Below are 24,215 nucleotides of genomic sequence, written 5' to 3' on the forward strand. Positions count from 1 at the left end.
TAAAGATGATGTGCCGGTGGCGATAGGGCCTTGTAAGTCTGGCCCTTTCTTTGCTCAAGGTGTATGTTCTTGGTGAAGGTAGGAAAGCCATTTTCGCTCTCATACCTTCCTTCCTTGGCTGGCTTGACCACAGTAGGCCCAGGCTTCAATGGAAAGGTCAAAAAGGGAGCAACTGACTGCCGTAAGGTGTATCGTCTTCTCTTGGTGAGTTGAGACCGATGCCCTTGGAGCGTAGTACATCACGATGGTGAGGGATAGACACAGCCTCTTTAATTTCAATTTACCTGTCAGGTGAGGTGGTAAATGCAAATAATGTGATAAAGCACAGCAACTTGCTGTTTCTGCCTGGCCTCGAACCAGGGACCTTTCGCGTGTAAGGCGAACGTTATAACCACTACACTACAGAAACAGACATGCCTGCTTACTTGCTTCATGTGGCTATGCATTGGACTGGAACCACTGCACTGGAAATAGACACACCTGCTTTCTTTATGTGGCTATGCTTTGGACTGGAATGCAAGGACTAAGGGACAATATTCATGACGCTCAAAGCTGAGCCTTTCTGACAGGATCTCTTCCTTTGGAAGAAAGGAACTGGGATCACTTTCATTCCAAGAGGTGATTTCAAAACCAGCCCTGCAATTACTTTGGAGAAGCACTGTGCATTTCATGTTCCAACGAGAAGTGCTGCTCCAACACAAAAAAGCAGTTAGAAAGAAATCCCGCACTCCTTCATCATGCCGAACTGCCTCGACACCAGTAGAAAGCATGCAATGCATTCCACCATGGCATCTTACAAGAGTGGAAAGCAGAAATACTCCTGTTTAAAAACAGATCAAACCTATGAAGGCACGGGCTCGTCCGGGATTTGAACCCGGGACCTCTCACACCCAAAGCGAGAATCATACCCCTAGACCAACGAGCCTGCTGCTGCAAAACCCTTTCAAACATCTTCTGAAGTGTCTTTGTGAAAAAGCAGGGCCACTTGGAGACTCTCCTTCTAAGCGTGCCATAGCAATTGATGTTTTGTGCCAAGGGTTTTTTTTTTGCCTCTAGCAAGGCAAGAGGTAGTCAAGAAGCCCTATGCTAGCAAGCTGAACTGTGGCGCTGATGAGAAAAGCAGACCCTTTCTGGTAGTTGTACGCCTCCGCAGGACCTGGGCCCTTGCACCGTAGACTTCCAGACCAGAAGCACTGAAGGGCCTGCCATCTCTTGCGCCTGAGCCAGAGGAGCATGCCTCTTGTATTCAAGCACACTTGCTCGCTCAGTGCTCGATCAGGCTTGATCAGGCGAGATTTATATGAGTGCCTCACAGGCCTGAAACACTCACCTGGGAGACGCGGGGTGGCTGAATTCCCAGAATGGCCTTCGATAGGAAAATCACCTCCTTTCCTCCCGACTCATTTCAGAATTGGGTGAAAATCGCAAGACAGTGTTCAGGGGTGCATGGGTACTGCCTACTCCCAGCTGCCTCTCTGTCTTCTTCATGTTAATTTCAAGTCACAAGGAGGGACCATTGCCATTCTGCTCCGCCCACCTAACCAGGAAACCCAGGTTGAGCTTGTCTGCCTGTTGTTGTTGCAGGGGCAGTGCCTTCTCTGCCCAAAAGTGGCAGGAGAGCCTCACTTCAAACGATGGAATCAACTGCTTAAGTAGAAACCAGCATGGTAGTTACAGTGATAAGGTGCAGCTCTAACAGAAGGCGTGACTGAGATGCCCCTTCCAGAAATACATGGAATGCTGATTGAGGGCCCAGCCGGAGGGTTGGTGGATTTCTTTTCATATGCTACAGCAGCTTGCAAAGATAGTGTTGTGGGGAGCTGGCTGTGCAAGCAGAGGAAGATTTAAGGGCAGAAAATAGACCTATCAGAAGTGCGATATGAACCCACAACTACATGAGCAAACCAGGATGCTTAGCTTAACTGAAGATCAAGCTCTCTTGAGGCTGCCGCCTTAGACCACTCGGCCATCCTGACAGCTGAGTCTGTGTTTAGGTCTGACTCCTCAGTCTGCACTTGTCGATGCTGCCGCTTGCAATGTTCCTATCAAGGTGACAGGTTTAAAGGCCCCACAATATAACATGGCCAAGAAAAAAAAAAGTAAAAAACAGAATAAGAAACCAGGCACATGCACGACTACGCAAAGATGCAGATAACTTTTTACCGGCCTGCAATAGTAATACAAGTTTTACACAGGTCACAAGTTTTTAAAGGCCATCCCTGAGTGAGACTAAGCTTTTAGGGAGCAAACACAAAAGCAGACACTGCCCATTGTTTCTGCCCGGTCTCGAACCGGGGACCTTTCGCGTGTTAGGCGAACGTGATAACCACTACACTACAGAAACAAGCATGAGGGCTTGACTGAAGGAGCAAAATTCCCCTCATATGTTTGCCCGATTGCCTCTATACTTGATCAGCAGTTGCTCGCAAAGCGAGGAGTAAGTGTGAAAATTGCAGCGTTGTCAGCCAGCAAGCGTACACTCAGATGTACTGAAAAGTCACAGCTGCGGGTAGAGACAAATATCTGATGCCTAAATGCCTGAAACCAGAGCCTGTGAAAGCATCACACAGAGCACACTGAAAGCAAGCAGGAAGGAAGCCAAGGCATGGTGATCCTTTTTTTCTCCTGAGGCTAAAAATATTTTGCACAACAATGCTTTGAGTGGAATGAGGAATCTTCAAGCTTTGTGTATTTTGAGTAAAATTTGTGTGTTTTCTGCGAAAAAGGGTGTGTTGGGGATTTGGACCCGGACACCAACGAGCGAGGGCACAGAAGCACCACTGCTCAGACCCTGCTCCTAGGGTTGAGGGCAGAGAGTGGGCGAATACATCGCAAGGCAAGAAAATGCACATGGTTCTCTCTTCTGCAATATGACTAGAATCATTTCCATGGTCGTCATCGAACATGACATAAAACGCCTCTATCCTTTAGACCTTTTGGCCCATAATTACAAGAGGATGACTGAGTGAGACGCTCTGCCAAATTTGGCAGCCTCGCACTCAGTCATTTTCAAAATGCAGGGAAGCGCCGTATTTAGTAGAATACAGCGCACCCCTGTGCTTCCCTCTGCGCCAGCTCTAAATTAGCTGCCGAGCACCAACGCAGCCATCCTTGCGCCATGGTACAAGGATGGCTGCGTGGAGGGGGAAATTGTTTTTGTTCAGGAAGGCACACCTTCCTGCACAACAGAAATCTTCAGTGGCGATATGTTCGTGCAGCACACATAGAAAGAGCAAAAATGAGGAGAAATGAAAACATTTCTGCTCGTTTCTCCACTATAACGACACCCATTGTATGGCGCTTGGTTTTTGGCGCTGCCACAGATTTACAAAAACTCGTAAAACTGGAGCAGCATCAAAATGCTATGGTGTTGCAGTGGCCCACCCAGAGCAACGCCCATTGCACGCCCCTTCCAGGGAAAGGGCTGCGTGTGAAGGGGCCGTATTTACAAGGTGGTGTTAAGCCACAAAACGTGGTTGAACGGCGTCTTGTAAATACGGCACAGTACATAGTGCCACCGGGGCGTCACTAAAGATGATGTGCCGGTGGCGATAGGGCCTTGTAAGTCTGGCCCTTTCTTTGCTCAAGGTGTATGTTCTTGGTGAAGGTAGGAAAGCCATTTTCGCTCTCATACCTTCCTTCCTTGGCTGGCTTGACCACAGTAGGCCCAGGCTTCAATGAAAAGGTCAAAAAGGGAGCAACTGACTGCCGTAAGGTGTATCGTCTTCTCTTGGTGAGTTGAGACCGATGCCCTTGGAGCGTAGTACCTCACGATGGTGAGGGATAGACACAGCCTCTTTAATTTCAATTTACCTGTCAGGTGAGGTGGTAAATGCAAATATTGTGATAAAGCACAGCAACTTGCTGTTTCTGCCTGGCCTCGAACCAGGGACCTTTCGCGTGTAAGGCGAACGTGATAACCACTACACTACAGAAACAGACATGCCTGCTTATTTGCTTCATGTGGCTATGCATTGGACTGGAACCACTGCACTGGAAACAGACACACCTGCTTTCTTTATGTGGCTATGCTTTGGACTGGAATGCAAGGACTAAGGGACAATATTCATGACGCTCAAAGCTGAGCCTTTCTGACAGGATCTCTTCCTTTGGAAGAAAGGAACTGGGATCACTTTCATTCCAAGAGGTGATTTCAAAACCAGCCCTGCAATTACTTTGGAGAAGCACTGTGCATTTCATGTTCCAACGAGAAGTGCTGCTCCAACACAAAAAAGCAGTTAGAAAGAAATCCCGCACTCCTTCATCATGCCGAACTGCCTCGACACCAGTAGAAAGCATGCAATGCATTCCACCATGGCATCTTACAAGAGTGGAAAGCAGAAATACTCCTGTTTAAAAACAGATCGAACCTATGAAGGCACGGGCTCGTCCGGGATTTGAACCCGGGACCTCTCACACCCAAAGCGAGAATCATACCCCTAGACCAACGAGCCTGCTGCTGCAAAAGCCTTTCAAACATCTTCTGAAGTGTCTTTGTGAAAAAGCAGGGCCACTTGGAGACTCTCCTTCTAAGCGTGCCATAGCAATTGATGTTTTGTGCCAAGGGTTTTTTTTTTGCCTCTAGCAAGGCAAGAGGTAGTCAAGAAGCCCTATGCTAGCAAGCTGAACTGTGGCGCTGATGAGAAAAGCAGACCCTTTCTGGTAGTTGTACGCCTCCGCAGGACCTGGGCCCTTGCACCGTAGACTTCCAGACCAGAAGCACTGAAGGGCCTGCCATCTCTTGCGCCTGAGCCAGAGGAGCATGCCTCTTGTATTCAAGCACACTTGCTCGCTCAGTGCTCGATCAGGCGAGATTTATATGAGTGCCTCACAGGCCTGAAACACTCACCTGGGAGACGCGGGGTGGCTGAATTCCCAGAATGGCCTTCGATAGGAAAATCACCTCCTTTCCTCCCGACTCATTTCAGAATTGGGTGAAAATCGCAAGACAGTGTTCAGGGGTGCATGGGTACTGCCTACTCCCAGCTGCCTCTCTGTCTTCTTCATGTTAATTTCAAGTCACAAGGAGGGACCATTGCCATTCTGCTCCGCCCACCTAACCAGGAAACCCAGGTTGAGCTTGTCTGCCTGTTGTTGTTGCAGGGGCAGTGCCTTCTCTGCCCAAAAGTGGCAGGAGAGCCTCACTTCAAACGATGGAATCAACTGCTTAAGTAGAAACCAGCATGGTAGTTACAGTGATAAGGTGCAGCTCTAACAGAAGGCGTGACTGAGATGCCCCTTCCAGAAATACATGGAATGCTGATTGAGGGCCCAGCCGGAGGGTTGGTGGATTTCTTTTCATATGCTACAGCAGCTTGCAAAGATAGTGTTGTGGGGAGCTGGCTGTGCAAGCAGAGGAAGATTTAAGGGCAGAAAATAGACCTATCAGAAGTGCGATATGAACCCACAACTACATGAGCAAACCAGGATGCTTAGCTTAACTGAAGATCAAGCTCTCTTGAGGCTGCCGCCTTAGACCACTCGGCCATCCTGACAGCTGAGTCTGTGTTTAGGTCTGACTCCTCAGTCTGCACTTGTCGATGCTGCCGCTTGCAATGTTCCTATCAAGGTGACAGGTTTAAAGGCCCCACAATATAACATGGCCAAGAAAAAAAAAAGTAAAAAACAGAATAAGAAACCAGGCACATGCACGACTACGCAAAGATGCAGATAACTTTTTACCGGCCTGCAATAGTAATACAAGTTTTACACAGGTCACAAGTTTTTAAAGGCCATCCCTGAGTGAGACTAAGCTTTTAGGGAGCAAACACAAAAGCAGACACTGCCCATTGTTTCTGCCCGGTCTCGAACCGGGGACCTTTCACGTGTTAGGCGAACGTGATAACCACTACACTACAGAAACAAGCATGAGGGCTTGACTGAAGGAGCAAAATTCCCCTCATATGTTTGCCCGATTGCCTCTATACTTGATCAGCAGTTGCTCGCAAAGCGAGGAGTAAGTGTGAAAATTGCAGCGTTGTCAGCCAGCAAGCGTACACTCAGATGTACTGAAAAGTCACAGCTGCGGGTAGAGACAAATATCTGATGCCTAAATGCCTGAAACCAGAGCCTGTGAAAGCATCACACAGAGCACACTGAAAGCAAGCAGGAAGGAAGCCAAGGCATGGTGATCCTTTTTTTCTCCTGAGGCTAAAAATATTTTGCACAACAATGCTTTGAGTGGAATGAGGAATCTTCAAGCTTTGTGTATTTTGAGTAAAATTTGTGTGTTTTCTGCGAAAAAGGGTGTGTTGGGGATTTGGACCCGGACACCAACGAGCGAGGGCACAGAAGCACCACTGCTCAGACCCTGCTCCTAGGGTTGAGGGCAGAGAGTGGGCGAATACATCGCAAGGCAAGAAAATGCACATGGTTCTCTCTTCTGCAATATGACTAGAATCATTTCCATGGTCGTCATCGAACATGACATAAAACGCCTCTATCCTTTAGACCTTTTGGCCCATAATTACAAGAGGATGACTGAGTGAGACGCTCTGCCAAATTTGGCAGCCTCGCACTCAGTCATTTTCAAAATGCAGGGAAGCGCCGTATTTAGTAGAATACAGCGCACCCCTGTGCTTCCCTCTGCGCCAGCTCTAAATTAGCTGCCGAGCACCAACGCAGCCATCCTTGCGCCATGGTACAAGGATGGCTGCGTGGAGGGGGAAATTGTTTTTGTTCAGGAAGGCACACCTTCCTGCACAACAGAAATCTTCAGTGGCGATATGTTCGTGCAGCACACATAGAAAGAGCAAAAATGAGGAGAAATGAAAACATTTCTGCTCGTTTCTCCACTATAACGACACCCATTGTATGGCGCTTGGTTTTTAGCGCTGCCACAGATTTACAAAAACTCGTAAAACTGGAGCAGCATCAAAATGCTATGGTGTTGCAGTGGCCCACCCAGAGCAACGCCCATTGCACGCCCCTTCCAGGGAAAGGGCTGCGTGTGAAGGGGCCGTATTTACAAGGTGGTGTTAAGCCACAAAACGTGGTTGAACGGCGTCTTGTAAATACGGCACAGTACATAGTGCCACCGGGGCGTCACTAAAGATGATGTGCCGGTGGCGATAGGGCCTTGTAAGTCTGGCCCTTTCTTTGGTCAAGGTGTATGTTCTTGGTGAAGGTAGGAAAGCCATTTTCGCTCTCATACCTTCCTTCCTTGGCTGGCTTGACCACAGTAGGCCCAGGCTTCAATGGAAAGGTCAAAAAGGGAGCAACTGACTGCCGTAAGGTGTATCGTCTTCTCTTGGTGAGTTGAGACCGATGCCCTTGGAGCGTAGTACCTCACGATGGTGAGGGATAGACACAGCCTCTTTAATTTCAATTTACCTGTCAGGTGAGGTGGTAAATGCAAATAATGTGATAAAGCACAGCAACTTGCTGTTTCTGCCTGGCCTCGAACCAGGGACCTTTCGCGTGTAAGGCGAACGTGATAACCACTACACTACAGAAACAGACATGCCTGCTTATTTGCTTCATGTGGCTATGCATTGGACTGGAACCACTGCACTGGAAACAGACACACCTGCTTTCTTTATGTGGCTATGCTTTGGACTGGAATGCAAGGACTAAGGGACAATATTCATGACGCTCAAAGCTGAGCCTTTCTGACAGGATCTCTTCCTTTGGAAGAAAGGAACTGGGATCACTTTCATTCCAAGAGGTGATTTCAAAACCAGCCCTGCAATTACTTTGGAGAAGCACTGTGCATTTCACGTTCCAACGAGAAGTGCTGCTCCAACACAAAAAAGCAGTTAGAAAGAAATCCCGCACTCCTTCATCATGCCGAACTGCCTCGACACCAGTAGAAAGCATGCAATGCATTCCACCATGGCATCTTACAAGAGTGGAAAGCAGAAATACTCCTGTTTAAAAACAGATCGAACCTATGAAGGCACGGGCTCGTCCGGGATTTGAACCCGGGACCTCTCACACCCAAAGCGAGAATCATACCCCTAGACCAACGAGCCTGCTGCTGCAAAAGCCTTTCAAACATCTTCTGAACTGTCTTTGTGAAAAAGCAGGGCCACTTGGAGACTCTCCTTCTAAGCGTGCCATAGCAATTGATGTTTTGTGCCAAGGGTTTTTTTTTTGCCTCTAGCAAGGCAAGAGGTAGTCAAGAAGCCCTATGCTAGCAAGCTGAACTGTGGCGCTGATGAGAAAAGCAGACCCTTTCTGGTAGTTGTACGCCTCCGCAGGACCTGGGCCCTTGCACCGTAGACTTCCAGACCAGAAGCACTGAAGGGCCTGCCATCTCTTGCGCCTGAGCCAGAGGAGCATGCCTGTTGTATTCAAGCACAATTGCTCGCTCAGTGCTCGATCAGGCGAGATTTATATGAGTGCCTCACAGGCCTGAAACACTCACCTGGGAGACGCGGGGTGGCTGAATTCCCAGAATGGCCTTCGATAGGAAAATCACCTCCTTTCCTCCCGACTCATTTCAGAATTGGGTGAAAATCGCAAGACAGTGTTCAGGGGTGCATGGGTACTGCCTACTCCCAGCTGCCTCTCTGTCTTCTTCATGTTAATTTCAAGTCACAAGGAGGGACCATTGCCATTCTGCTCCGCCCACCTAACCAGGAAACCCAGGTTGAGCTTGTCTGCCTGTTGTTGTTGCAGGGGCAGTGCCTTCTCTGCCCAAAAGTGGCAGGAGAGCCTCACTTCAAACGATGGAATCAACTGCTTAAGTAGAAACCAGCATGGTAGTTACAGTGATAAGGTGCAGCTCTAACAGAAGGCGTGACTGAGATGCCCCTTCCAGAAATACATGGAATGCTGATTGAGGGCCCAGCCGGAGGGTTGGTGGATTTCTTTTCATATGCTACAGCAGCTTGCAAAGATAGTGTTGTGGGGAGCTGGCTGTGCAAGCAGAGGAAGATTTAAGGGCAGAAAATAGACCTATCAGAAGTGCGATTTGAACCCACAACTACATGAGCAAACCAGGATGCTTAGCTTAACTGAAGATCAAGCTCTCTTGAGGCTGCCGCCTTAGACCACTCGGCCATCCTGACAGCTGAGTCTGTGTTTAGGTCTGACTCCTCAGTCTGCACTTGTCGATGCTGCCGCTTGCAATGTTCCTATCAAGGTGACAGGTTTAAAGGCCCCACAATATAACATGGCCAAGAAAAAAAAAAGAAAAAAACAGAATAAGAAACCAGGCACATGCACGACTACGCAAAGATGCAGATAACTTTTTACCGGCCTGCAATAGTAATACAAGTTTTACACAGGTCACAAGTTTTTAAAGGCCATCCCTGAGTGAGACTAAGCTTTTAGGGAGCAAACACAAAAGCAGACTCTGCCCATTGTTTCTGCCCGGTCTCGAACCGGGGACCTTTCGCGTGTTAGGCAAACGTGATAACCACTACACTACAGAAACAAGTATGAGGGCTTGACTGAAGGAGCAAAATTCCCCTCATATGTTTGCCCGATTGCCTCTATACTTGATCAGCAGTTGCTCGCAAAGCGAGGAGTAAGTGTGAAAATTGCAGCGTTGTCAGCCAGCAAGCGTACACTCAGATGTACTGAAAAGTCACAGCTGCGGGTAGAGACAAATATCTGATGCCTAAATGCCTGAAACCAGAGCCTGTGAAAGCATCACACAGAGCACACTGAAAGCAAGCAGGAAGGAAGCCAAGGCATGGTGATCCTTTTTTTCTCCTGAGGCTAAAAATATTTTGCACAACAATGCTTTGAGTGGAATGAGGAATCTTCAAGCTTTGTGTATTTTGAGTAAAATTTGTGTGTTTTCTGCGAAAAAGGGTGTGTTGGGGATTTGGACCCGGACACCAACGAGCGAGGGCACAGAAGCACCACTGCTCAGACCCTGCTCCTAGGGTTGAGGGCAGAGAGTGGGCGAATACATCGCAAGGCAAGAAAATGCACATGGTTCTCTCTTCTGCAATATGACTAGAGTCATTTCCATGGTCGTCATCGAACATGACATAAAACGCCTCTATCCTTTAGACCTTTTGGCCCATAATTACAAGAGGATGACTGAGTGAGACGCTCTGCCAAATTTGGCAGCCTCGCACTCAGTCATTTTCAAAATGCAGGGAAGCGCCGTATTTAGTAGAATACAGCGCACCCCTGTGCTTCCCTCTGCGCCAGCTCTAAATTAGCTGCCGAGCACCAACGCAGCCATCCTTGCGCCATGGTACAAGGATGGCTGCGTGGAGGGGGAAATTGTTTTTGTTCAGGAAGGCACACCTTCCTGCACAACAGAAATCTTCAGTGGCGATATGTTCGTGCAGCACACATAGAAAGAGCAAAAATGAGGAGAAATGAAAACATTTCTGCTCGTTTCTCCACTATAACGACACCCATTGTATGGCGCTTGGTTTTTGGCGCTGCCACAGATTTACAAAAACTCGTAAAACTGGAGCAGCATCAAAATGCTATGGTGTTGCAGTGGCCCACCCAGAGCAACGCCCATTGCACGCCCCTTCCAGGGAAAGGGCTGCGTGTGAAGGGGCCGTATTTACAAGGTGGTGTTAAGCCACAAAACGTGGTTGAACGGCGTCTTGTAAATACGGCACAGTACATAGTGCCACCGGGGCGTCACTAAAGATGATGTGCCGGTGGCGATAGGGCCTTGTAAGTCTGGCCCTTTCTTTGCTCAAGGTGTATGTTCTTGGTGAAGGTAGGAAAGCCATTTTCGCTCTCATACCTTCCTTCCTTGGCTGGCTTGACCACAGTAGGCCCAGGCTTCAATGGAAAGGTCAAAAAGGGAGCAACTGACTGCCGTAAGGTGTATCGTCTTCTCTTGGTGAGTTGAGACCGATGCCCTTGGAGCGTAGTACCTCACGATGGTGAGGGATAGACACAGCCTCTTTTATTTCAATTTACCTGTCAGGTGAGGTGGTAAATGCAAATAATGTGATAAAGCACAGCAACTTGCTGTTTCTGCCTGGCCTCGAACCAGGGACCTTTCGCATGTAAGGCGAACGTGATAACCACTACACTACAGAAATAGACATGCCTGCTTATTTGCTTCATGTGGCTATGCATTGGACTGGAACCACTGCACTGGAAACAGACACACCTGCTTTCTTTATGTGGCTATGCTTTGGACTGGAATGCAAGGACTAAGGGACAATATTCATGACGCTCAAAGCTGAGCCTTTCTGACAGGATCTCTTCCTTTGGAAGAAAGGAACTGGGATCACTTTCATTCCAAGAGGTGATTTCAAAACCAGCCCTGCAATTACTTTGGAGAAGCACTGTGCATTTCATGTTCCAACGAGAAGTGCTGCTCCAACACAAAAAAGCAGTTAGAAAGAAATCCCGCACTCCTTCATCATGCCGAACTGCCTCGACACCAGTAGAAAGCATGCAATGCATTCCACCATGGCATCTTACAAGAGTGGAAAGCAGAAATACTCCTGTTTAAAAACAGATCGAACCTATGAAGGCACGGGCTCGTCCGGGATTTGAACCCGGGACCTCTCACACCCAAAGCGAGAATCATACCCCTAGACCAACGAGCCTGCTGCTGCAAAAGCCTTTCAAACATCTTCTGAAGTGTCTTTGTGAAAAAGCAGGGCCACTTGGAGACTCTCCTTCTAAGCGTGCCATAGCAATTGATGTTTTGTGCCAAGGGTTTTTTTTTTGCCTCTAGCAAGGCAAGAGGTAGTCAAGAAGCCCTATGCTAGCAAGCTGAACTGTGGCGCTGATGAGAAAAGCAGACCCTTTCTGGTAGTTGTACGCCTCCGCAGGACCTGGGCCCTTGCACCGTAGACTTCCAGACCAGAAGCACTGAAGGGCCTGCCATCTCTTGCGCCTGAGCCAGAGGAGCATGCCTCTTGTATTCAAGCACAATTGCTCGCTCAGTGCTCGATCAGGCGAGATTTATATGAGTGCCTCACAGGCCTGAAACACTCACCTGGGAGACGCGGGGTGGCTGAATTCCCAGAATGGCCTTCGATAGGAAAATCACCTCCTTTCCTCCCGACTCATTTCAGAATTGGGTGAAAATCGCAAGACAGTGTTCAGGGGTGCATGGGTACTGCCTACTCCCAGCTGCCTCTCTGTCTTCTTCATGTTAATTTCAAGTCACAAGGAGGGACCATTGCCATTCTGCTCCGCCCACCTAACCAGGAAACCCAGGTTGAGCTTGTCTGCCTGTTGTTGTTGCAGGGGCAGTGCCTTCTCTGCCCAAAAGTGGCAGGAGAGCCTCACTTCAAACAATGGAATCAACTGCTTAAGTAGAAACCAGCATGGTAGTTACAGTGATAAGGTGCAGCTCTAACAGAAGGCGTGACTGAGATGCCCCTTCCAGAAATACATGGAATGCTGATTGAGGGCCCAGCCGGAGGGTTGGTGGATTTCTTTTCATATGCTACAGCAGCTTGCAAAGATAGTGTTGTGGGGAGCTGGCTGTGCAAGCAGAGGAAGATTTAAGGGCAGAAAATAGACCTATCAGAAGTGCGATTTGAACCCACAACTACATGAGCAAACCAGGATGCTTAGCTTAACTGAAGATCAAGCTCTCTTGAGGCTGCCGCCTTAGACCACTCGGCCATCCTGACAGCTGAGTCTGTGTTTAGGTCTGACTCCTCAGTCTGCACTTGTCGATGCTGCCGCTTGCAATGTTCCTATCAAGGTGACAGGTTTAAAGGCCCCACAATATAACATGGCCAAGAAAAAAAAAAGTAAAAAACAGAATAAGAAACCAGGCACATGCACGACTACGCAAAGATGCAGATAACTTTTTACCGGCCTGCAATAGTAATACAAGTTTTACACAGGTCACAAGTTTTTAAAGGCCATCCCTGAGTGAGACTACGCTTTTAGGGAGCAAACACAAAAGCAGACACTGCCCATTGTTTCTGCCCGGTCTCGAACCGGGGACCTTTCGCGTGTTAGGCGAACGTGATAACCACTACACTACAGAAACAAGCATGAGGGCTTGACTGAAGGAGCAAAATTCCCCTCATATGTTTGCCCGATTGCCTCTATACTTGATCAGCAGTTGCTCGCAAAGCGAGGAGTAAGTGTGAAAATTGCAGCGTTGTCAGCCAGCAAGCGTACACTCAGATGTACTGAAAAGTCACAGCTGCGGGTAGAGACAAATATCTGATGCCTAAATGCCTGAAACCAGAGCCTGTGAAAGCATCACACAGAGCACACTGAAAGCAAGCCGGAAGGAAGCCAAGGCATGGTGATCCTTTTTTTCTCCTGAGGCTAAAAATATTTTGCACAACAATGCTTTGAGTGGAATGAGGAATCTTCAAGCTTTGTGTATTTTGAGTAAAATTTGTGTGTTTTCTGCTAAAAAGGGTGTGTTGGGGATTTGGACCCAGACACCAACGAGCGAGGGCACAGAAGCACCACTGCTCAGACCCTGCTCCTAGGGTTGAGGGCAGAGAGTGGGCGAATACATCGCAAGGCAAGAAAATGCACATGGTTCTCTCTTCTGCAATATGTCTAGAGTCATTTCCATGGTCGTCATCGAACATGACATAAAACGCCTCTATCCTTTAGACCTTTTGGCCCATAATTACAAGAGGATGACTGAGTGAGACGCTCTGCCAAATTTGGCAGCCTCGCACTCAGTCATTTTCAAAATGCAGGGAAGCGCCGTATTTAGTAGAATACAGCGCACCCCTGTGCTTCCCTCTGCGCCAGCTCTAAATTAGCTGCCGAGCACCAACGCAGCCATCCTTGCGCCATGGTACAAGGATGGCTGCGTGGAGGGGGAAATTGTTTTTGTTCAGGAAGGCACACCTTCCTGCACAACAGAAATCTTCAGTGGCGATATGTTCGTGCAGCACACATAGAAAGAGCAAAAATGAGGAGAAATGAAAACATTTCTGCTCGTTTCTCCACTATAACGACACCCATTGTATGGCGCTTGGTTTTTGGCGCTGCCACAGATTTACAAAAACTCGTAAAACTGGAGCAGCATCAAAATGCTATGGTGTTGCAGTGGCCCACCCAGAGCAACGCCCATTGCACGCCCCTTCCAGGGAAAGGGCTGCGTGTGAAGGGGCCGTATTTACAAGGTGGTGTTAAGCCACAAAACGTGGTTGAACGGCGTCTTGTAAATACGGCACAGTACATAGTGCCACCGGGGCGTCACTAAAGATGATGTGCCGGTGGCGATAGGGCCTTGTAAGTCTGGCCCTTTCTTTGCTCAAGGTGTATGTTCTTGGTGAAGGTAGGAAAGCCATTTTCGCTCTCATACCTTCCTTCCTTGGCTGGCTTGACCACAGTAGGCCCAGGCTTCAATGGAAAGGTCAAAAAGGGAGCAACTGACTGCCGTAAGGTGTATCGTCTTCTCTTGGTGAGTTGAGACCGATGCCCTTGGAGCGTAGTACCTCACGATGGTGAGGGATAGACACAGCCTCTTTTATTTCAATTTACCTGTCAGGTGAGGTGGTAAATGCAAATAATGTGATAAAGCACAGCAACTTGCTGTTTCTGCCTGGCCTCGAACCAGGGACCTTTCGCGTGTAAGGCGAACTTGATAACCACTACACTACAGAAACAGACATGCCTGCTTATTTGCTTCATGTGGCTATGCATTGGACTGGAACCACTGCACTGGAAACAGACACACCTGCTTTCTTTATGTGGCTATGCTTTGGACTGGAATGCAAGGACTAAGGGACAATATTCATGACGCTCAAAGCTGAGCCTTTCTGACAGGATCTCTTCCTTTGGAAGAAAGGAACTGGGATCACTTTCATTCCAAGAGGTGATTTCAAAACCAGCCCTGCAATTACTTTGGAGAAGCACTGTGCATTTCATGTTCCAACGAGAAGTGCTGCTCCAACACAAAAAAGCAGTTAGAAAGAAATCCCGCACTCCTTCATCATGCCGAACTGCCTCGACACCAGTAGAAAGCATGCAATGCATTCCACCATGGCATCTTACAAGAGTGGAAAGCAGAAATACTCCTGTTTAAAAACAGATCGAACCTATGAAGGCACGGGCTCGTCCGGGATTTGAACCCGGGACCTCTCACACCCAAAGCGAGAATCATACCCCTAGACCAACGAGCCTGCTGCTGCAAAAGCCTTTCAAACATCTTCTGAAGTGTCTTTGTGAAAAAGCAGGGCCACGTGGAGACTCTCCTTCTAAGCGTGCCATAGCAATTGATGTTTTGTGCCAAGGGTTTTTTTTTTGCCTCTAGCAAGGCAAGAGGTAGTCAAGAAGCCCTATGCTAGCAAGCTGAACTGTGGCGCTGATGAGAAAAGCAGACCCTTTCTGGTAGTTGTACGCCTCCGCAGGACCTGGGCCCTTGCACCGTAGACTTCCAGACCAGAAGCACTGAAGGGCCTGCCATCTCTTGCGCCTGAGCCAGAGGAGCATGCCTCTTGTATTCAAGCACACTTGCTCGCTCAGTGCTCGATCAGGCTTGATCAGGCGAGATTTATATGAGTGCCTCACAGGCCTGAAACACTCACCTGGGAGACGCGGGGTGGCTGAATTCCCAGAATGGCCTTCGATAGGAAAATCACCTCCTTTCCTCCCGACTCATTTCAGAATTGGGTGAAAATCGCAAGACAGTGTTCAGGGGTGCATGGGTACTGCCTACTCCCAGCTGCCTCTCTGTCTTCTTCATGTTAATTTCAAGTCACAAGGAGGGACCATTGCCATTCTGCTCCGCCCACCTAACCAGGAAACCCAGGTTGAGCTTGTCTGCCTGTTGTTGTTGCAGGGGCAGTGCCTTCTCTGCCCAAAAGTGGCAGGAGAGCCTCACTTCAAACGATGGAATCAACTGCTTAAGTAGAAACCAGCATGGTAGTTACAGTGATAAGGTGCAGCTCTAACAGAAGGCGTGACTGAGATGCCCCTTCCAGAAATACATGGAATGCTGATTGAGGGCCCAGCCGGAGGGTTGGTGGATTTCTTTTCATATGCTACAGCAGCTTGCAAAGATAGTGTTGTGGGGAGCTGGCTGTGCAAGCAGAGGAAGATTTAAGGGCAGAAAATAGACCTATCAGAAGTGCGATATGAACCCACAACTACATGAGCAAACCAGGATGCTTAGCTTAACTGAAGATCAAGCTCTCTTGAGGCTGCCGCCTTAGACCACTCGGCCATCCTGACAGCTGAGTCTGTGTTTAGGTCTGACTCCTCAGTCTGCACTTGTCGATGCTGCCGCTTGCAATGTTCCTATCAAGGTGACAGGTTTAAAGGCCCCACAATATAACATGGCCAAGAAAAAAAAAAGAAAAAAACAGAATAAGAAACCAGGCACATGCACGACTACGCAAAGATGCAGATAACTTTTTACCGGCCTGCAATAGTAATACAAGTTTTACACAGGTCACAAGTTTTTAAAGGCCATCCCTGAGTGAGACTAAGCTTTTAGGGAGCAAACACAAAAGCAGACACTGCCCATTGTTTCTGCCCGGTCTCGAACCGGGGACCTTTCGCGTGTTAGGCGAACGTGATAACCACTACACTACAGAAACAAGCATGAGGGCTTGACTGAAGGAGCAAAATTCCCCTCATATGTTTGCCCGATTGCCTCTATACTTGATCAGCAGTTGCTCGCAAAGCGAGGAGTAAGTGTGAAAATTGCAGCGTTGTCAGCCAGCAAGCGTACACTCAGATGTACTGAAAAGTCACAGCTGCGGGTAGAGACAAATATCTGATGCCTAAATGCCTGAAACCAGAGCCTGTGAAAGCATCACACAGAGCACACTGAAAGCAAGCAGGAAGGAAGCCAAGGCATGGTGATCCTTTTTTTCTCCTGAGGCTAAAAATATTTTGCACAACAATGCTTTGAGTGGAATGAGGAATCTTCAAGCTTTGTGTATTTTGAGTAAAATTTGTGTGTTTTCTGCGAAAAAGGGTGTGTTGGGGATTTGGACCCAGACACCAACGAGCGAGGGCACAGAAGCACCACTGCTCAGACCCTGCTCCTAGGGTTGAGGGCAGAGAGTGGGCGAATACATCGCAAGGCAAGAAAATGCACATGGTTCTCTCTTCTGCAATATGACTAGAATCATTTCCATGGTCGTCATCGAACATGACATAAAACGCCTCTATCCTTTAGACCTTTTGGCCCATAATTACAAGAGGATGACTGAGTGAGACGCTCTGCCAAATTTGGCAGCCTCGCACTCAGTCATTTTCAAAATGCAGGGAAGCGCCGTATTTAGTAGAATACAGCGCACCCCTGTGCTTCCCTCTGCGCCAGCTCTAAATTAGCTGCCGAGCACCAACGCAGCCATCCTTGCGCCATGGTACAAGGATGGCTGCGTGGAGGGGGAAATTGTTTTTGTTCAGGAAGGCACACCTTCCTGCACAACAGAAATCTTCAGTGGCGATATGTTCGTGCAGCACACATAGAAAGAGCAAAAATGAGGAGAAATGAAAACATTTCTGCTCGTTTCTCCACTATAACGACACCCATTGTATGGCGCTTGGTTTTTGGCGCTGCCACAGATTTACAAAAATTCGTAAAACTGGAGCAGCATCAAAATGCTATGGTGTTGCAGTGGCCCACCCAGAGCAACGCCCATTGCACGCCCCTTCCAGGGAAAGGGCTGCGTGTGAAGGGGCCGTATTTACAAGGTGGTGTTAAGCCACAAAACGTGGTTGAACGGCGTCTTGTAAATACGGCACAGTACATAGTGCCACCGGGGCGTCACTAAAGATGATGTGCCGGTGGCGATAGGGCCTTGTAAGTCTGGCCCTTTCTTTGCTCAAGGTGTATGTTCTTGGTGAAGGTAGGAAAGCCATTTTCGCTCTCATACCTTCCTTCCTTGGCTGGCTTGACCACAGTAGGCCCAGGCTTCAATGGAAAGGTCAAAAAGGGAGCAACTGACTGCCGTAAGGTGTATCGTCTTCTCTTGGTGAGTTGAGACCGATGCCCTTGGAGCGTAGTACCTCACGATGGTGAGGGATAGACACAGCCTCTTTAATTTCAATTTACCTGTCAGGTGAGGTGGTAAATGCAAATAATGTGATAAAGCACAGCAACTTGCTGTTTCTGCCTGGCCTCGAACCAGGGACCTTTCGCGTGTAAGGCGAACGTGATAACCACTACACTACAGAAACAGACATGCCTGCTTATTTGCTTCATGTGGCTATGCATTGGACTGGAACCACTGCACTGGAAACAGACACACCTGCTTTCTTTATGTGGCTATGCTTTGGACTGGAATGCAAGGACTAAGGGACAATATTCATGACGCTCAAAGCTGAGCCTTTCTGACAGGATCTCTTCCTTTGGAAGAAAGGAACTGGGATCACTTTCATTCCAAGAGGTGATTTCAAAACCAGCCCTGCAATTACTTTGGAGAAGCACTGTGCATTTCATGTTCCAACGAGAAGTGCTGCTCCAACACAAAAAAGCAGTTAGAAAGAAATCCCGCACTCCTTCATCATGCCGAACTGCCTCGACACCAGTAGAAAGCATGCAATGCATTCCACCATGGCATCTTACAAGAGTGGAAAGCAGAAATACTCCTGTTTAAAAACAGATCGAACCTATGAAGGCACGGGCTCGTCCAGGATTTGAACCCGGGACCTCTCACACCCAAAGCGAGAATCATACCCCTAGACCAACGAGCCTGCTGCTGCAAAAGCCTTTCAAACATCTTCTGAAGTGTCTTTGTGAAAAAGCAGGGCCACTTGGAGACTCTCCTTCTAAGCGTGCCATAGCAATTGATGTTTTGTGCCAAGGGTTTTTTTTTTGCCTCTAGCAAGGCAAGAGGTAGTCAAGAAGCCCTATGCTAGCAAGCTGAACTGTGGCGCTGATGAGAAAAGCAGACCCTTTCTGGTAGTTGTACGCCTCCGCAGGACCTGGGCCCTTGCACCGTAGACTTCCAGACCAGAAGCACTGAAGGGCCTGCCATCTCTTGCGCCTGAGCCAGAGGAGCATGCCTCTTGTATTCAAGCACAATTGCTCGCTCAGTGCTCGATCAGGCGAGATTTATATGAGTGCCTCACAGGCCTGAAACACTCACCTGGGAGACGCGGGGTGGCTGAATTCCCAGAATGGCCTTCGATAGGAAAATCACCTCCTTTCCTCCCGACTCATTTCAGAATTGGGTGAAAATCGCAAGACAGTGTTCAGGGGTGCATGGGTACTGCCTACTCCCAGCTGCCTCTCTGTCTTCTTCATGTTAATTTCAAGTCACAAGGAGGGACCATTGCCATTCTGCTCTGCCCACCTAACCAGGAAACCCAGGTTGAGCTTGTCTGCCTGTTGTTGTTGCAGGGGCAGTGCCTTCTCTGCCCAAAAGTGGCAGGAGAGCCTCACTTCAAACGATGGAATCAACTGCTTAAGTAGAAACCAGCATGGTAGTTACAGTGATAAGGTGTAGCTCTAACAGAAGGCGTGACTGAGATGCCCCTTCCAGAAATACATGGAATGCTGATTGAGGGCCCAGCCGGAGGGTTGGTGGATTTCTTTTCATATGCTACAGCAGCTTGCAAAGATAGTGTTGTGGGGAGCTGGCTGTGCAAGCAGAGGAAGATTTAAGGGCAGAAAATAGACCTATCAGAAGTGCGATTTGAACCCACAACTACATGAGCAAACCAGGATGCTTAGCTTAACTGAAGATCAAGCTCTCTTGAGGCTGCCGCCTTAGACCACTCGGCCATCCTGACAGCTGAGTCTGTGTTTAGGTCTGACTCCTCAGTCTGCACTTGTCGATGCTGCCGCTTGCAATGTTCCTATCAAGGTGACAGGTTTAAAGGCCCCACAATATAACATGGCCAAGAAAAAAAAAAGTAAAAAACAGAATAAGAAACCAGGCACATGCACGACTACGCAAAGATGCAGATAACTTTTTACCGGCCTGCAATAGTAATACAAGTTTTACACAGGTCACAAGTTTTTAAAGGCCATCCCTGAGTGAGACTAAGCTTTTAGGGAGCAAACACAAAAGCAGACACTGCCCATTGTTTCTGCCCGGTCTCGAACCGGGGACCTTTCGCGTGTTAGGCGAACGTGATAACCACTACACTACAGAAACAAGCATGAGGGCTTGACTGAAGGAGCAAAATTCCCCTCATATGTTTGCCCGATTGCCTCTATACTTGATCAGCAGTTGCTCGCAAAGCGAGGAGTAAGTGTGAAAATTGCAGCCTTGTCAGCCAGCAAGCGTACACTCAGATGTACTGAAAAGTCACAGCTGCGGGTAGAGACAAATATCTGATGCCTAAATGCCTGAAACCAGAGCCTGTGAAAGCATCACACAGAGCACACTGAAAGCAAGCAGGAAGGAAGCCAAGGCATGGTGATCCTTTTTTTCTCCTGAGGCTAAAAATATTTTGCACAACAATGCTTTGAGTGGAATGAGGAATCTTCAAGCTTTGTGTATTTTGAGTAAAATTTGTGTGTTTTCTGCGAAAAAGGGTGTGTTGGGGATTTGGACCCGGACACCAACGAGCGAGGGCACAGAAGCACCACTGCTCAGACCCTGCTCCTAGGGTTGAGGGCAGAGAGTGGGCGAATACATCGCAAGGCAAGAAAATGCACATGGTTCTCTCTTCTGCAATATGACTAGAGTCATTTCCATGGTCGTCATCGAACATGACATAAAACGCCTCTATCCTTTAGACCTTTTGGCCCATAATTACAAGAGGATGACTGAGTGAGACGCTCTGCCAAATTTGGCAGCCTCGCACTCAGTCATTTTCAAAATGCAGGGAAGAGCCGTATTTAGTAGAATACAGCGCACCCCTGTGCTTCCCTCTGCGCGAGCTCTAAATTAGCTGCCGAGCACCAACGCAGCCATCCTTGCGCCATGGTACAAGGATGGCTGCGTGGAGGGGGAAATTGTTTTTGTTCAGGAAGGCACACCTTCCTGCACAACAGAAATCTTCAGTGGCGATATGTTCGTGCAGCACACATAGAAAGAGCAAAAATGAGGAGAAATGAAAACATTTCTGCTCGTTTCTCCACTATAACGACACCCATTGTATGGCGCTTGGTTTTTGGCGCTGCCACAGATTTACAAAAACTCGTAAAACTGGAGCAGCATCAAAATGCTATGGTGTTGCAGTGGCCCACCCAGAGCAACGCCCATTGCACGCCCCTTCCAGGGAAAGGGCTGCGTGTGAAGGGGCCGTATTTACAAGGTGGTGTTAAGCCACAAAACGTGGTTGAACGGCGTCTTGTAAATACGGCACAGTACATAGTGCCAAAGGGGCGTCACTAAAGATGATGTGCCGGTGGCGATAGGGCCTTGTAAGTCTGGCCCTTTCTTTGCTCAAGGTGTATGTTCTTGGTGAAGGTAGGAAAGCCATTTTCGCTCTCATACCTTCCTTCCTTGGCTGGCTTGACCACAGTAGGCCCAGGCTTCAATGGAAAGGTCAAAAAGGGAGCAACTGACTGCCGTAAGGTGTATCGTCTTCTCTTGGTGAGTTGAGACCGATGCCCTTGGAGCGTAGTACCTCACGATGGTGAGGGATAGACACAGCCTCTTTTATTTCAATTTACCTGTCAGGTGAGGTGGTAAATGCAAATAATGTGATAAAGCACAGCAACTTGCTGTTTCTGCCTGGCCTCGAACCAAGGACCTTTCGCGTGTAAGGCGAACGTGATAACCACTACACTACAGAAACAGACATGCCTGCTTATTTGCTTCATGTGGCTATGCATTGGACTGGAACCACTGCACTGGAAACAGACACACCTGCTTTCTTTATGTGGCTATGCTTTGGACTGGAATGCAAGGACTAAGGGACAATATTCATGACGCTCAAAGCTGAGCCTTTCTGACAGGATCTCTTCCTTTGGAAGAAAGGAACTGGGATCACTTTCATTCCAAGAGGTGATTTCAAAACCAGCCCTGCAATTACTTTGGAGAAGCACTGTGCATTTCATGTTCCAACGAGAAGTGCTGCTCCAACACAAAAAAGCAGTTAGAAAGAAATCCCGCACTCCTTCATCATGCCGAACTGCCTCAACACCAGTAGAAAGCATGCAATGCATTCCACCATGGCATCTTACAAGAGTGGAAAGCAGAAATACTCCTGTTTAAAAACAGATCGAACCTATGAAGGCACGGGCTCGTCCGGGATTTGAACCCGGGACCTCTCACACCCAAAGCGAGAATCATACCCCTAGACCAACGAGCCTGCTGCTGCAAAAGCCTTTCAAACATCTTCTGAAGTGTCTTTGTGAAAAAGCAGGGCCACTTGGAGACTCTCCTTCTAAGCGTGCCATAGCAATTGATGTTTTGTGCCAAGGGTTTTTTTTTTGCCTCTAGCAAGGCAAGAGGTAGTCAAGAAGCCCTATGCTAGCAAGCTGAACTGTGGCGCTGATGAGAAAAGCAGACCCTTTCTGGTAGTTGTACGCCTCCGCAGGACCTGGGCCCTTGCACCGTAGACTTCCAGACCAGAAGCACTGAAGGGCCTGCCATCTCTTGCGCCTGAGCCAGAGGAGCATGCCTCTTGTATTCAAGCACAATTACTCGCTCAGTGCTCGATCAGGCGAGATTTATATGAGTGCCTCACAGGCCTGAAACACTCACCTGGGAGACGCGGGGTGGCTGAATTCCCAGAATGGCCTTCGATAGGAAAATCACCTCCTTTCCTCCCGACTCATTTCAGAATTGGGTGAAAATCGCAAGACAGTGTTCAGGGGTGCATGGGTACTGCCTACTCCCAGCTGCCTCTCTGTCTTCTTCATGTTAATTTCAAGTCACAAGGAGGGACCATTGCCATTCTGCTCCGCCCACCTAACCAGGAAACCCAGGTTGAGCTTGTCTGCCTGTTGTTGTTGCAGGGGCAGTGCCTTCTCTGCCCAAAAGTGGCAGGAGAGCCTCACTTCAAACGATGGAATCAACTGCTTAAGTAGAAACCAGCATGGTAGTTACAGTGATAAGGTGCAGCTCTAACAGAAGGCGTGACTGAGATGCCCCTTCCAGAAATACATGGAATGCTGATTGAGGGCCCAGCCGGAGGGTTGGTGGATTTCTTTTCATATGCTACAGCAGCTTGCAAAGATAGTGTTGTGGGGAGCTGGCTGTGCAAGCAGAGGAAGATTTAAGGGCAGAAAATAGACCTATCAGAAGTGCGATTTGAACCCACAACTACATGAGCAAACCAGGATGCTTAGCTTAACTGAAGATCAAGCTCTCTTGAGGCTGCCGCCTTAGACCACTCGGCCATCCTGACAGCTGAGTCTGTGTTTAGGTCTGACTCCTCAGTCTGCACTTGTCGATGCTGCCGCTTGCAATGTTCCTATCAAGGTGACAGGTTTAAAGGCCCCACAATATAACATGGCCAAGAAAAAAAAAAGAAAAAAACAGAATAAGAAACCAGGCACATGCACGACTACGCAAAGATGCAGATAACTTTTTACCGGCCTGCAATAGTAATACAAGTTTTACACAGGTCACAAGTTTTTAAAGGCCATCCCTGAGTGAGACTAAGCTTTTAGGGAGCAAACACAAAAGCAGACACTGCCCATTGTTTCTGCCCGGTCTCGAACCGGGGACCTTTCGCGTGTTAGGCGAACGTGATAACCACTACACTACAGAAACAAGCATGAGGGCTTGACTGAAGGAGCAAAATTCCCCTCATATGTTTGCCCGATTGCCTCTATACTTGATCAGCAGTTGCTCGCAAAGCGAGGAGTAAGTGTGAAAATTGCAGCGTTGTCAGCCAGCAAGCGTACACTCAGATGTACTGAAAAGTCACAGCTGCGGGTAGAGACAAATATCTGATGCCTAAATGCCTGAAACCAGAGCCTGTGAAAGCATCACACAGAGCACACTGAAAGCAAGCAGGAAGGAAGCCAAGGCATGGTGATCCTTTTTTTCTCCTGAGGCTAAAAATATTTTGCACAACAATGCTTTGAGTGGAATGAGGAATCTTCAAGCTTTGTGTATTTTGAGTAAAATTTGTGTGTTTTCTGCTAAAAAGGGTGTGTTGGGGATTTGGACCCGGACACCAACGAGCGAGGGCACAGAAGCACCACTGCTCAGACCCTGCTCCTAGGGTTGAGGGCAGAGAGTGGGCGAATACATCGCAAGGCAAGAAAATGCACATGGTTCTCTCTTCTGCAATATGACTAGAATCATTTCCATGGTCGTCATCGAACATGACATAAAACGCCTCTATCCTTTAGACCTTTTGGCCCATAATTACAAGAGGATGACTGAGTGAGACGCTCTGCCAAATTTGGCAGCCTCGCACTCAGTCATTTTCAAAATGCAGGGAAGCGCCGTATTTAGTAGAATACAGCGCACCCCTGTGCTTCCCTCTGCGCCAGCTCTAAATTAGCTGCC

General features: G+C 48.3%; 19 non-coding genes across 19 annotated transcripts; all 19 read right to left on the minus strand.

Moving 5' to 3' along the window:
• Positions 1-853: 853 nt before the first annotated feature.
• On the minus strand, positions 854-925 carry TRNAP-UGG (transfer RNA proline (anticodon UGG)). The gene has a single exon. It is a non-coding gene; the product is annotated as a tRNA-Pro (tRNA).
• A 1,346-nt stretch (positions 926-2,271) lies between these two features.
• TRNAV-AAC (transfer RNA valine (anticodon AAC)) lies at positions 2,272-2,344 on the minus strand. Its single transcript has one exon. It is a non-coding gene; the product is annotated as a tRNA-Val (tRNA).
• Positions 2,345-3,865: 1,521 nt separating this feature from the next.
• On the minus strand, positions 3,866-3,938 carry TRNAV-UAC (transfer RNA valine (anticodon UAC)). Its single transcript has one exon. It is a non-coding gene; the product is annotated as a tRNA-Val (tRNA).
• A 444-nt stretch (positions 3,939-4,382) lies between these two features.
• Positions 4,383-4,454, minus strand: TRNAP-UGG (transfer RNA proline (anticodon UGG)). Its single transcript has one exon. It is a non-coding gene; the product is annotated as a tRNA-Pro (tRNA).
• Positions 4,455-5,790: 1,336 nt separating this feature from the next.
• On the minus strand, positions 5,791-5,863 carry TRNAV-AAC (transfer RNA valine (anticodon AAC)). Its single transcript has one exon. It is a non-coding gene; the product is annotated as a tRNA-Val (tRNA).
• Positions 5,864-7,384: 1,521 nt separating this feature from the next.
• TRNAV-UAC (transfer RNA valine (anticodon UAC)) lies at positions 7,385-7,457 on the minus strand. Its single transcript has one exon. It is a non-coding gene; the product is annotated as a tRNA-Val (tRNA).
• A 444-nt stretch (positions 7,458-7,901) lies between these two features.
• Positions 7,902-7,973, minus strand: TRNAP-UGG (transfer RNA proline (anticodon UGG)). Its single transcript has one exon. It is a non-coding gene; the product is annotated as a tRNA-Pro (tRNA).
• A 1,336-nt stretch (positions 7,974-9,309) lies between these two features.
• On the minus strand, positions 9,310-9,382 carry TRNAV-AAC (transfer RNA valine (anticodon AAC)). The gene has a single exon. It is a non-coding gene; the product is annotated as a tRNA-Val (tRNA).
• Positions 9,383-10,903: 1,521 nt separating this feature from the next.
• Positions 10,904-10,976, minus strand: TRNAV-UAC (transfer RNA valine (anticodon UAC)). The gene has a single exon. It is a non-coding gene; the product is annotated as a tRNA-Val (tRNA).
• A 444-nt stretch (positions 10,977-11,420) lies between these two features.
• On the minus strand, positions 11,421-11,492 carry TRNAP-UGG (transfer RNA proline (anticodon UGG)). Its single transcript has one exon. It is a non-coding gene; the product is annotated as a tRNA-Pro (tRNA).
• Positions 11,493-12,828: 1,336 nt separating this feature from the next.
• TRNAV-AAC (transfer RNA valine (anticodon AAC)) lies at positions 12,829-12,901 on the minus strand. The gene has a single exon. It is a non-coding gene; the product is annotated as a tRNA-Val (tRNA).
• Positions 12,902-14,939: 2,038 nt separating this feature from the next.
• On the minus strand, positions 14,940-15,011 carry TRNAP-UGG (transfer RNA proline (anticodon UGG)). Its single transcript has one exon. It is a non-coding gene; the product is annotated as a tRNA-Pro (tRNA).
• Positions 15,012-16,357: 1,346 nt separating this feature from the next.
• On the minus strand, positions 16,358-16,430 carry TRNAV-AAC (transfer RNA valine (anticodon AAC)). Its single transcript has one exon. It is a non-coding gene; the product is annotated as a tRNA-Val (tRNA).
• A 1,521-nt stretch (positions 16,431-17,951) lies between these two features.
• Positions 17,952-18,024, minus strand: TRNAV-UAC (transfer RNA valine (anticodon UAC)). Its single transcript has one exon. It is a non-coding gene; the product is annotated as a tRNA-Val (tRNA).
• Positions 18,025-18,468: 444 nt separating this feature from the next.
• On the minus strand, positions 18,469-18,540 carry TRNAP-UGG (transfer RNA proline (anticodon UGG)). The gene has a single exon. It is a non-coding gene; the product is annotated as a tRNA-Pro (tRNA).
• A 1,336-nt stretch (positions 18,541-19,876) lies between these two features.
• TRNAV-AAC (transfer RNA valine (anticodon AAC)) lies at positions 19,877-19,949 on the minus strand. Its single transcript has one exon. It is a non-coding gene; the product is annotated as a tRNA-Val (tRNA).
• Positions 19,950-21,470: 1,521 nt separating this feature from the next.
• On the minus strand, positions 21,471-21,543 carry TRNAV-UAC (transfer RNA valine (anticodon UAC)). The gene has a single exon. It is a non-coding gene; the product is annotated as a tRNA-Val (tRNA).
• A 444-nt stretch (positions 21,544-21,987) lies between these two features.
• On the minus strand, positions 21,988-22,059 carry TRNAP-UGG (transfer RNA proline (anticodon UGG)). The gene has a single exon. It is a non-coding gene; the product is annotated as a tRNA-Pro (tRNA).
• Positions 22,060-23,395: 1,336 nt separating this feature from the next.
• On the minus strand, positions 23,396-23,468 carry TRNAV-AAC (transfer RNA valine (anticodon AAC)). Its single transcript has one exon. It is a non-coding gene; the product is annotated as a tRNA-Val (tRNA).
• Positions 23,469-24,215: the final 747 nt, after the last annotated feature.

The sequence above is a fragment of the Pleurodeles waltl genome, chromosome 10 (genome assembly GCF_031143425.1).
Source record: "Pleurodeles waltl isolate 20211129_DDA chromosome 10, aPleWal1.hap1.20221129, whole genome shotgun sequence".
In the NCBI taxonomy this organism is placed as follows: Eukaryota; Metazoa; Chordata; class Amphibia; order Caudata; family Salamandridae; genus Pleurodeles; species Pleurodeles waltl.